We start from the raw sequence: 12,748 nt of genomic DNA on the forward strand, positions 1-12,748 counted from the left end.
CGGCGGGGTCTCCATTCCCGCCACTGCCCACCCCGTGCTGCCCCGGCAGCGTGGGGCTGCATGGGGCAGGCAGCGTTGGCAAGGAGACTCCAGTGCAGATCTCTGCTCCCTGTGGAGCCAGCTCGCAAAGCAGGGACCAGCACTGCCCTGCCACACAACCAGGCTCCATAGGGAGCAGAGATCTGTGCCGGGGGTCTCTTCACCACTGCTGCCCACTCCCTGTGGAGTCAATTTGTGCAGCAGAGACCAACAGGCTTGCTCACTGCTCTGCACTGCTTCCTTGCCCCATGACCCAGCATGACAGAGATCAGAGATCCGCACGGGGTCTCCTTGCCTGCATGGAGGGCAGAGGCCTTCCCCAGATGAGAAACCCGCGGCCTCGTCCTGCTCCCTGCTGGGGCCCCACACCCCAGGCCCCACCTGGCTTGGCAGTAGGGCTGTGCAAAGCTTTCAGCCTGTTCAAAACAGATTCAGAGGAGAAACAGATTTGGCCAAAATGAAACAGGACAGTGATCCGAAACAACAAAACGAATCACTGTCCTCTAAAATGGCTGAATCTGAAACCAAATTGAAACATGGCCATTTTGCACAGCCCTATTTGCAAGACAGAAACCTTAGAAACCAGAGTGGCAGGCACTATATCAAAGAAGAAGTTAGAGATGGGCAGCTGAATTGTGATTCCATAACCCTAAACACCAGAGTATCAAAGGCTATGACTATCACAGCAGAGACAATGATCAACATGATTATATTTTCATACTCATCTCTACACAAGTCTGTTGATGGTGGTTGTTCATGCTTTCTTAAATTTTCCACTTTGGCCTTGAACTTTTTCATGCTCAGTCTCCAGACAAAGACAATATTTTTACATGTTGGAGAAAAATATGCCTTGGCTGTCCGAGCACTAAGTTAGGACTTGTCAGTTCTTGCATGGAAGGATGGCACAGGATGGTCTGTCCAACTCCCCTCATGGACCAGACTAACCTAATGGTTGCTGGGAGCTGTGTGAGGGATATGGGATCACACCTTGTATACATACAAGGAAAGCTGCCTGGCATTCTGTTTTTGCTTGCCAAAGAACCATGCCTTTTAAGTTTTAGTATTCACTGTGGGACAGCACTGCCCCTGAGGCAAGGCTGTGCTTTACAGAACATAGTGAATCACTGAAGCAAGTGAAGAATGTATAGTACTCTGTTCAGAGTACGATTATCTTGGAAACTCAGGAAAGTCACAAACACAACTTTTAGGCGGAGGAAACAGATGTTCCCATGAAGCAAAAGTGAACCCTTAGGGATTTAAAGAAACAACAAAAGGATCAAAATCTACTGCAGCATAAAATGAGGCTGTCACTCCAGGTGCAGGTAAAATGGGTCAGGCTGTCTCAGAATAATTTGTGAAAAAACAGCCCACTTTATTTTGAAGAGCTGCATTCACCTTAATGAGTTTCTCGGTGAAGCATTAGAAGGTTTGTGGCTTTCAGAAACTACACTGAGTTAGGCACATTTCATCCTCTGGAGTGGTTGGGTCACCAGCAATGCACAATCCTGATGGGAACAAGACCATACAGGTTACATTTTAACATAGGAAATAGGACTGGATGGTACCTCCTGATCCTGCTAAAGGAGGCAATCACATCATGTAATCTCATTCATAACCTTATCAAACCCCAATGTAATGCTATTTAAGATTTTTGTCTCCACTACTCCTATGCAAATTTGGTCCACAGCATCACAGGTCTGATGGTTGGAAATGAGAGTGGTTTCCAGAATAAATCTTCTTCAAACTTGTACCAATGTTGCCCTTTACCTTAAATAGCAATTAACCCTTCCTGGTGCTTCCCCACTCCTGTCACAAATGCACTTTTTCAGAAAGCAATCACACTCCTCTCAGCCTTCAATTTCTAAATTGAACAAGCTAAGGTCTTTTAGTCATCTCTTGCAATATAGGTGGCCCAGCCCTCTGAACATCCTACCAGTCCTTCTCTGAATCATTTGAGTTTAAATTGATTATTCTTGAACACATGTTACTAGATTTGTACCCAGTTTCAAAAGTGCATTTCAATACATTTTCCTTGTAGAATTACCTCACTCAATGCTTGCTAAAACTACATTTGCCTTTTTCTCAGCCACATCATGTTGGTGGCTCATAGTCATCCTGCAAACAATTAATATAGCCACCCAATTTTCATTTCCAACCAGTGAGACTCCAGTTAATTACACCTTCACAGATTAGTGTTATATTTTTAAAGGTCTTAGATTGATTGTTCGTGAGGAAAGGAAGCCTCCTATACCTTGACACCTATCCACCTCAGGGCCTGCAACATATTTTAATCATTTTGATGATGCGATAATGACCATTTCTTTTGAGAAGCTGCCTCCATCTCCTACCTAATCTGCCACCAAAATGATACCAATACTGTCCAAAAGTTTTTCTTCCTATTATGCAGATTCTTTGCCACCATTTAACGCCTTTTTTAATGTTAGCACTAGCAGATTTAGAGCTTTTTTCTTCCCATGAAGAGACGGGCAAGATAATTGTTTCTTATTCGCTTCAAATGCATTTCCCAGACACCTTGACCTTACAAATACTTATATATGTTTGCACATGTGAATAAGTCATGTCACCCTGGTTTCTCATTCAAATAAGAATTTCTGGTAGTTTGAAAAGCAAAAAATTAATGCAATATTTGGTCCAAAACTAAAGATGGATAAGAAAGCTTAGAGAATAAAGGTGTGAGAGCCTTATCATCTAGATAAAGATATTGCTTGATTTTAATCAAATGAGACTGTACGTATTAGTGAAGGTAAGTGCCTGGGTAAGTATTTGCTGTATCTGGATAATTTGTTTTCTTGTTATAAAAATATCATATTAGGATTAACAAGATTTTTTTAATAACAAAATTAAATATTGGTTATTCTGTTGTTTTTCCTGTGGTTTTCTATTCTATCAACTTCTTGGGTGACATTTTGGTTGTGTGTATTAGGGAGAAAGAGTTTTAAACCCACTCTGGAAATCAAGACATCAGGCCTAGGGACAGACAATCAAAAAGCCTGAGCCTGAATTGATTCAATCTTTGCAGGTTCGTCTAACCTGGATAAGCTAAACTGGCTTGTAACCGCACAAACATCCCCTCTGGACTGAAAATATGCAGGCACATGCCTGTAGTGGCTCATGCCAGAAGCTGAGGGGTGCCAGAGCAGCCCTCCCTTGCCTTCTACAATGCTGAACTGAGGGGGGTGGGGCATAGCAGGCCCTGGCAGGGCACTCTGATTAGAGAGAAGTCCCCTCCCCCCCCAGCAGCAAGTTGCTAACACAGTGTTTATCAGCCCATTAAGAAACCTACAGCTTCTCTCCATTAGTTCAAGATCTTCTCAAACAGCTTTTCCAAGGAAGAGATGGAGGGACATTACCAGCTACATGTAGATTAGCTCCAAAAAGCCCTAAGCTGTCTGCCTTTTACCTATCTGCCACAGCATGGACCATAGCCAGCATGTGGTATGCTAGCTAATACTGAGAGGTGTCTGTGTAAGGCAGCAGGGAGGGGGATCCCTGCTTCAGCAGGCAGCAGTGAGAGGGAGTGGGGAGCAGGAGGACTCCAGGCAGATGCCACTGTGCCTGCCATCTCTGCCAGAACTGCAGCCAGGGAGAAGAGGGGAGAGGCTAGCCCAGCTCTCTGGAGCAGAGACCCTCATCCAGCCCAGAGAACATGCCACGATGCTGGGGGACTCTGATTTTAACTTAAACCAGGAAGGGGTCTGGGACAGACATTGCATAAACTGGTTTGACCCAAATGAGTTAAGTCTGATACTATATTCACAACCAGGTTTATCTCAAACCAGTTTCAACCATTTTCAAACTGGTTTATGTGAACTGAACTTCTGTTTTGTTGCAGGTTTAAACCAGTTTCTGATCACTTAAATGAGTTTGTGTGTAATGTCTATCCCTAGCCCAGAAGTAATTAGATCACTCTGTGTCTTTCAAGATTGGCAGATAATGCAGAATCATAGGGAAGTAGGGCTGGAAGGGATCTCACAAGGCCATCTAGTCCAGCACCTGCTCAAAGCAGGAATTATTTTGAAGGCTCATAGTCTGTGATGTACAAAACCAGTCTCAGATTTGCCTTCTTTAGTATTTACAAAGAAAATATTTTTGAACACTTTATACTTTATTAAGAGAGTAACTTCTAAGTGATTTTTCTTAAGATTCAGAAAATGGAAGCTTCTACAGAACAAATGGAAGAGCACAGATTTTAAAAACACAAATCAAGTTAAATGCTCAAAATGTTATTAAATAGGTTTCTATAATGAAAACAAGCTTACCATCATGGAGAACACCTTTCAGGTCTTTTCCTTCAGCTTCTCTGCATTTGGGATATTGTCGTCCAGTCAGACTTCATTTGCATCCCAACCTTATCAGGTAATACCATAATTCAAGGTCCAAACGGCATCCTTCTCCAATCTCAATGTAAATGTGAAGCAGAAGCTCCTTTGTCCCCTCTGAGATTTCCCTTCTAACAAATAGACATACAAAAAACTAGAACTCTTGGTTCCAAAATGATTCCTTTTATTAGACCAACTGGAAAATGGCAAGAAAACTGTCCTTTTCTGCAAGCTTTCGGTATTGGAGTCCCTTCGTCAGGCTCTGGGAAAAGTGTAGATGGTACAAGATTGTAAAAAGTCCCCATAGGTAAGAAATAAACTTCATTTTTGCACAAAGGGAGCTGAAGATGAGAGTGTCTCTGTGAGCTGTGTTGAGTAGCTCTTTGATGTGTTGATCAGGTAGAATTCCTTCCCTGGAGGTGTCAAATGGCAGACAGGGAGGTAAAAAAAGCTTCCTTGCTGTTCTGCAATAAAGTTGAAAATCCAAATGGCTAAAATTCGGCATCTTCCATGTTTCAGGAGTGTACTTGGTAGCCGTGTTGGTCTCAGAAAAAAGACACACAAAAAACTAGAACTCTTGGTTCCAAAATGAAACCTTTTATTAGACCAACTGAAAAATGGCAAGAAAATTGTCCTTTTCTGCAAGCTTTTGGGATCAAAGTCCCTTCGTCAGGCTGTGGGAAAAGTGTAGATGGTACAAGATGGTAAAAAGTCCCCATAGGTAGGAAATAAACTTAATTTTTGCCTTTAGGGAAGGAATTCTACCTGATCAACACATCAAAGAGCTACTCAACACAGCTCCCAAAGACGCTCTCATGGACCCAGAGGGGCAACTTTCCATCTTCAGCTCCCTCTGTACAAAAATGAAGTTCACTTCCTACCTATGGGGATTTTTTCCATCTTGTACCATCTACACTTTTCCCACAGCCTGACGAAGGGACTTTGATCCTGAAACCTTGCAGAAAAGAACAATTTTCTTGCCATTTTCTAGTTGGTCTAATAAAAGGTAACATTTTGGAACCAAGAGTTCTAGTTTTTTGTATGTCTTTTTGTCACAGACCAACACGACTACCAAGTATGCCCCTTCTAACAAATAGAATTTTAAAACTTAAACACTGCCTGATCCCTATCAACCCTGTTAGGTTAAAGGTTTCAGCAGCTCATCTTTCTCTACAACCTTCACTTAGTTACTATTTTCACAGTCACCATTTCCATTCTACCTCTCCTTCAATCTGGCCACCCCTTATCTCCAGGTGAGGTAGGTAAAGTTGATATAACTTCAGGTGCCTTTTAACCTTTTGTGTGCTTATGGGAGTTTTATACCATCTGAGCAAAATTTAGCTTCTTGTGCTATTTTGAGAGTGATTTGAAAATAAAAGTTGTGTTAGAGACTTCAAGTTTTACTTTTTCTAATGCCCTCCATGAAATCCTGAGTAGGATTTAACACATTTAGGCTTGAATTCGATATGGTAAACATGCAAATAGTCCCACGGCTTTTTGTTGTCTTATTTCTATGTTTAGAGTTTGGCATGTGCTTACATACTCTATTGCATCAGGACCCTAATTAGCATATTAATAAAGGCAAAGAAAAACTTTAACCAGGTAAACTCCACAGTGCATTTACAAATTAAGAACTAGATGATGATCAAGCTTGAAAAATCTTTGTTTGCAAAACCTCACTCTGGATCTTCCATCCCTAATAAAGTACTAGAGAAAATGAATAATTTTGAAATGGCCAGGGGAAAAACAAGGTATCTCAGTGATTTTGGTTTAAACAATTTCAGGTTTAAGATTTCTTAAATCATAAACTTTCACCACATGTTGTATAATGACTCTTAGTGCTGTAGAGTCTCCTATATGGGCCATGTGCCTAAAGTTAGAAATGCTCAGCTTTAACTATCAGATATCCAGGTTGTAGCTGTATTGGTCTAAAGGAAAAAGCAATTAGGGCTCATGGTAGAGGTGATATCTTTTTTTAGACCAACAAGATTTTTGCAAAAAAAATGTCTAATTGCAAGCTTTTGGGCACAGACACCCTTCATCAGGCATTGGAGAAAAAATTGTAAAAGTTCTCCTGGGTAGAAATGAAATATGAACTCTCATTTCTACCCAGGAGAACACTCTTAAAATCTTGTTGGTTTAATAAAAGATATCACCTTTAACTATGATTTTAAGTGCCTATATCCAACATTTAGGCAACCGTGAGATCCTCAAAAGCCCTACTCACCTGTGGGTAGATTGATTCCTGTTCCTAGGCCCACCAGAGATATTAATCTAAAACACAGCCTGTCTACTCACATATATTCAAACCTGAAATGCGATAGTAAAGCTTCTCCATGGGCACGCAAAAAAGGAAGAAATCATGGTAAGCCTTTCATGAAGAAAGATTTCAGAATAGCATGGGTGTTTCCAGTGCACTTATTACTTCTTTATGATACGGACAGAAATGCAAAGTAATTTGTTTAGCTTTTAACTGATTAATGTGCTGAGCAGCATCTTGACAATGATATTATGCCAGTTTAATAAATAATACAACAGATTATCATTCACCATATTGCTGATGAAACCATCTCCTTATCTGTTCACATGTAGCATCAAGACAACAAATCAGTGACGTTTTAACTGCAACATTCCACATCAAAATGACGACAATGCTCTGGCTGCTCCAGACCCAATTAGAAGACAAGTATTTAAGAACTCTCACAATAGTTTTTTATTTGATATCAGCAATATACATTGGAATATAATAGGAGCAATTTTGCACAACCCTTCTTGCAAGATAGATTTATTTTCCAAATACACAGATGTTCATAATACAGGTAGGTAACAAGCTGCACAATAGCAAAACAAGTTCACAGTTATTGAACCACCTTAGATTTTATTATTATAGTAAGGTCACCAGCACTGAACGTATGCACTTAATTAGCCTAATAACAAATTAGCCTAATTAGGTTAATAACTAAATTAACTTTTGATTCTTCTGGCCCTTCAAACATGTTGTTTCATTCCAAAAAATGTGTGCATGAAGAAAGTGTAAAAGAAGTCAATAGCTTTCACCTCCATAAATTAGGCATAACATAACACTTGAAACAAGCATCTATAACTATAGGACTTGGGTTATTTTGATTCTTTCCCACACTCCACTACTCTATGGCAATACAACATGGCATAGCAGAAGTATTTTATCAGTGTGAACGGTATGACTCAGGGGTAGTATATTCATGAGTGAGAAGTTACTCAGTTTATTCCCAAATGAATACTAGTAAAACATTTCTATCACACTACATTATTGCATATTTTCCATGTGTGACATTTTTTCCTTTTCTTTTTGTGTAAAAGAAAAGAAAGAACAACTGTTTTTTTTAGAAAGCTTTATGTTTTTTGCTGGGACTGTTTCTTGTGTCCCTCTACTTAAAAAGCCAAATACTTTAGTTATCATGAACAGGGCTTCACAGACAGGGAAAAAATTAAAACTAATGAACCCACCATTAAACAGTATCTAAAATAGCTTTTCTGTATTTAGAAATGTCATAGGGTCAGTAGCATCTGCTGTGTGACTGGTAAAAAGCTTTTTTCTAGTTTTGATTGATTTTTAATTTTCATTGATTTTAGAAATGGCAGCAGTTGAAAGCTTTTCAAAGGGTTGAAATATTAGAATTAATATTGGCAGGACATGGCTTAGTGGGCAGAAAGCAGATAAGGTAGTAAGCTAGTTCATATGGCTGTACAGCTTTCACATGACTCATTCATTTATCCCCGCCACCTAAGTAAAGTATACTTTAATATAAAGGTCAGATGTATTCATACACTTCAGCTGCTTTGTATATCTCTAATCTTATTCTTCTCATGTCTTTGTTATAACCTAGATATTTTTCCAGAATGGTGCACATCTGAGATTGTTGATGACAAGGTATTTAGCAGAAATTAGCAGATTTGTTGGACTATGACAGAGGCTACAGTGCGAGTGTTTCTGTTATGGCCATTATGGCAGTTGGATTTGCGCAAACCTCTAGTGATGCAACCAAGCTCTATACCAAGTTCAACCAACAACTGAAATTGTATTTGCCACCTCTGTATGTCACCAGGGCAGTACAAAGCAGCTGAATATACCTAGTAAATTTGTCCCACCACTAGTATATAGCGTATACACACTTGTTTAGGGTGTTATTTTTTTCCATTGTTAAATATGCAGAAGACTTTCTCCATAATAAAAATCTTGATGTGCCAATGGACACCATTGTGGGAAGCTAATTGACAAGTTGGGAGCGCTAACATGATCTGATAGACTCGGATACATTTTTGAAGTCAGGAATTCCTGAGTCCCCAGTCCCTCTCCACAGCTAACATGTATGCCAGTTTATTCAACCTTTTCATCAATGACCTGGAAATGGGGATAAACAATGCAATTACCAATTTTGAAGATGATACTAAATTATTGAGGGTCATAAGCTGATGGAGAGGAGATGCAGAAAGATATCACCAAGATAACTGAGTGAGCAAAAAAAAAATGGCAGACAACCTTCAGTGCTGCCAAGTGCGAAGTAGAAAACATAGGAAAAAATAACCTGAGCTCTAAGTACTCAGTGCTGGGTTCTTAACTAGCTGTTTTGATGACGAGAAGAAACTTTACAGCCATTGTAGATAGCTCTCTGAAAATGCCAGCTCAATGTGCAGATGGGAAAACAAAATGGAAAACATCGTCATGCCATTATATGTGGTGCACCCACATCTTGAATATTGTGTGCAATTTTGATCCCATCTCAAAAAGGATGTAGCAAAATTAGAAAAGGGAATGAGAAGTCCAACCAAAATGATCAGGGGCCCAGAGCAGTTGCCATACCAGAAGAGACTTAAAAAAGGCTACGACTTCTCCTTTCCAAACTGAGAAGGCTAAGGGGGAATATGACAGAGGTCTATAAAATCATGAAGGGTATGGACCAAGTGAAAAGGAAATTGTTGTTTACCAAGTCCGAAAATATTAGAATAGGAGGCACCCACTGAAACTGGCAGGTGAGAAGTTTAAAACTAATAAGAAAGAATAATTTTTTATACAACACATTGTTAAGCTGTGGAATTCATTGCCACAGGAGGTGATAGAAGCATAGCCAGATCCAAAAAGGGACTACATAAGCTCATAGATGACAGGTCTATTAATAGCTATTGAATAGAACAGTTGGAAATGTTTCCTCTGACATCTCTAAACAAATAATGGTGGATGCCAGGGAGAGTACTAAATAGGGGATAGATCACCCTAGATATATCCAGTTCAATGCTCTCCCTATTTATTATCCATTTATGCCAATGCCAGGGACAGGATAGTGGACTAGAGGGATCATTGATCTGACCCAGTATAGCACTTCTTATTATACTAGCCAATTGCCCATCAAGAATGATGAGTGGGAGTGGGGAAACAGCCCCGTGCCCCCGCCTGGGTTTGCTCCCCCCTTCCCTCCTGCTGCATGGGGTCCGGGCCTGCTCACCCCATCCCTGCTGCAACAGCAGGGGGAGGAGAGAAGTGGGCCCAGGCCCGATGCAGGGAGGACTGGGCCTGCGGGTGGGAAGAAACCTGCCCGCCATGGCAGGGGAGGGGAGCAGTGGGCCCAGGCCGACCCAGTGGCACTGGGGGGATGGCAGGAGCAGGTTTGGGGCTGACAGTGGAGGGAGGGGTGGAGGAGAAGTGGGCCCAGTCCTGAGGAGGTGGGGAGGCCCACTTCTCCCCTCACCCCACTGCTGCCACGTCAGGCCGTGTCGGGTCAGGCCCGGCCTGCAGCTCCGGCCCCACCACTGCCACAGGGGGCCAGCTTCTCCTTCTATCTTGGGCTTGCTCCTCCTCGCCCCTCCCGCATTGGGCCCAGGCCCACTCCTCCCCTCCCCCCACTGCTGTCACTGCCACCATGGCGCAGCCACTCCTCCCACCACCTATGTCAGACCCACTCCTCCACCGCCGCATTGGCTCTGTAGGCAGCAACGACAGAAGAGGGTGAGAGGCAGGCCGAGGATAGCACCAGTGGCTTCGCTCCACACCCCCGGTGGTGTCCTCCCCCCGTTGTCCTCCCCCCCGTGCCACTACCACCACCTCCAAAGAGCAAGGGTTGGTGGCGAGGCCAGCTCTGGTGGCCTCGTCCCTCCCCCCACTCCACTGTCACCACCTGCAGGAGGCGCGGCAGGGGGAGGCAAGTCCAGTGCTACTGGTCTCACCCCCCTGTTCCATCTGCTCCACAGTATTCGCACTCTGATTGGCTATTTCAGTCAGCCAATCAGAGCATGAATAAAGTATTATGGACAGATAGAAAGATTAAGGCTTTTACAATATTAGAATTGCCATTGGAGGTGACATGTTCTTTGTGCAATGAGCTCAGAACTCTCATTGACATTACTGGGAACTGTGGGTACTTAACAAGCACAGACCACAGTTCCATTATTTTGATGCCTCACAATAAATTCTAGACACTCAAGTTCAAATATTTTGGACCTATTCACTCTGCATCTTCCTGCTTCACTTTAAAGTTTCACTTCCCTCTGGCATCTCAGCTGCTTGAAAGACAGAGTCATATTCCTTCCTGCTGTCTTCTGGCTTCCACTGCAGGGGATGGGGGAAAGTGGGGACAACTTTCATCTATGCCCAGGATTCCTGTGATAAGAATTTGGGGTGGGGGTAGGGTAGCAGCAGGGCAACACAATGATGCTTTGTACTAATTTTTATTTGCTTTCAAGAAAGTGTATGTCTTTTTTTTTTTTTTTAAGATCTAAGGAGCACCTTCTTGCTACAAAGCAGAAGAGGTGTTTTTTTTGTCCCATTTAAGCAAAATGATACCTTGGAATATACCCTAAGTTTATTGCTTAATTGGGCTAAGTTTATCCTCATTTTAATGACAGTTGCCTGGCTATGTTCCCCATTCAGCAAAAACATTTAAGCACAGGCCAAACTTTATACATATGCTTAAGTGCCATGTTGAATAAGAATAGATTATTAGGGCCTAAAGTTCCATACTGAAAAGATAACTTCTCTAGCCTTTGGAAGAATACAAGCTGAAGAGGAAAGATTTTATTAGTAGAGGGAAAATATTTTCTAAGATAACAAATGACAGTTTGGAACTCAGATATGTTATTCCCTTCTATTAAAATATTATCCATGACCTGAGTATGTGTGCGTGTGCGTATTTATACACACAATATGCTAAAAGAGGCAGAAAGTGGTAGGCTTCAAACATATATCTAGATAAAAGTCTCCTCATATATATTGAGTTCTTTACAGGCTCAGAAGAAAAAGATACTTTCAAAATATCAACTTTCAACTGTATAAACAACTGTCACTGAATAATATAACAATGTTAAATGTTTCCCATTGTGCTAGATAACTAACCATTTTACAATATGATATAAACTGGAAAAAAATATTGATATTTATTGGGCCTTATTTCCAATATACACAGAGAATAGCTAAACTGGAACTTTCTTTAAAACAAAAATGAGTGGCTTAGAAAAATATTTTGAATAAACTATAGATTATAGTAGAGATAGCTAATTAAATGTCATCTGGTTGAAGAATAGTTGTGTATCATCTGTTAACTTTTTATTTTAAAAGAATTTTTTTAATTTCATAGACATTAGGGCTGGAAGGGACCTCAGAAGATCATCAAGTCCAGCCCCCTGTCCCAGGGGCAGGAAGTCTGCTGGGGTCATAGGATCCCAGCAAGATAAACATCCAAATTTCTCTTGAAGGCATTCAAAGTAGGTGCTTGAACCACCTCCGATGGCAGGCTATCCCAGATCTTGGGGACTCGGACAGTAAAGAAATTTTTCCTTATGTCCAGCCTGAAATGGTCTTGCAGTAGTTTATAACCGTTCGACATTGTCATCCCTTGGGGCACTCTGGTGAACAATCGTTCCCCCAGATCCTGGTGAACACCCCTGATAAATTTATAGGTGGCCATCAGATCACCCCTGAGCCTGCGTTTTTCCACGCTAAAGAGCCCCATAGCTCTCAGCCTCTGATTGTAAGGTCTGTTTTCCTGACCTCTGATCGTGGCTCTTCTCTGGACTCACTCAAGCTTCTCCACATCCTTTTTGAATTGTGGAGCCCAAAACTGGATGCAGTACTCCAGCTGCGGCCTCACCAAGGCCGAGTACAGTGGGAGAATGACATCCTGGGATTTGCTTGAGAAGCATCTATGGATGCAAGCCAGCATTTTGCTTGCTTTACTAGCTGCAGCACTCGCTTTACTAGCCGCATCTAGTAATGAAGCCTCTAAGGGTTTTTTTTAATGTTATTTTCCTTTTGGCATTCTCTCTACCTCTTTTTTATCCATAATTTGCACAAGAGTACATTTACTATTTACATCTGTAGGCTTCTCAATTGAAATTAGAAA

The sequence above is a fragment of the Alligator sinensis genome, unplaced genomic scaffold (genome assembly GCF_000455745.1).
Source record: "Alligator sinensis unplaced genomic scaffold, ASM45574v1 scaffold247_1, whole genome shotgun sequence".
In the NCBI taxonomy this organism is placed as follows: domain Eukaryota; kingdom Metazoa; phylum Chordata; order Crocodylia; family Alligatoridae; genus Alligator; species Alligator sinensis.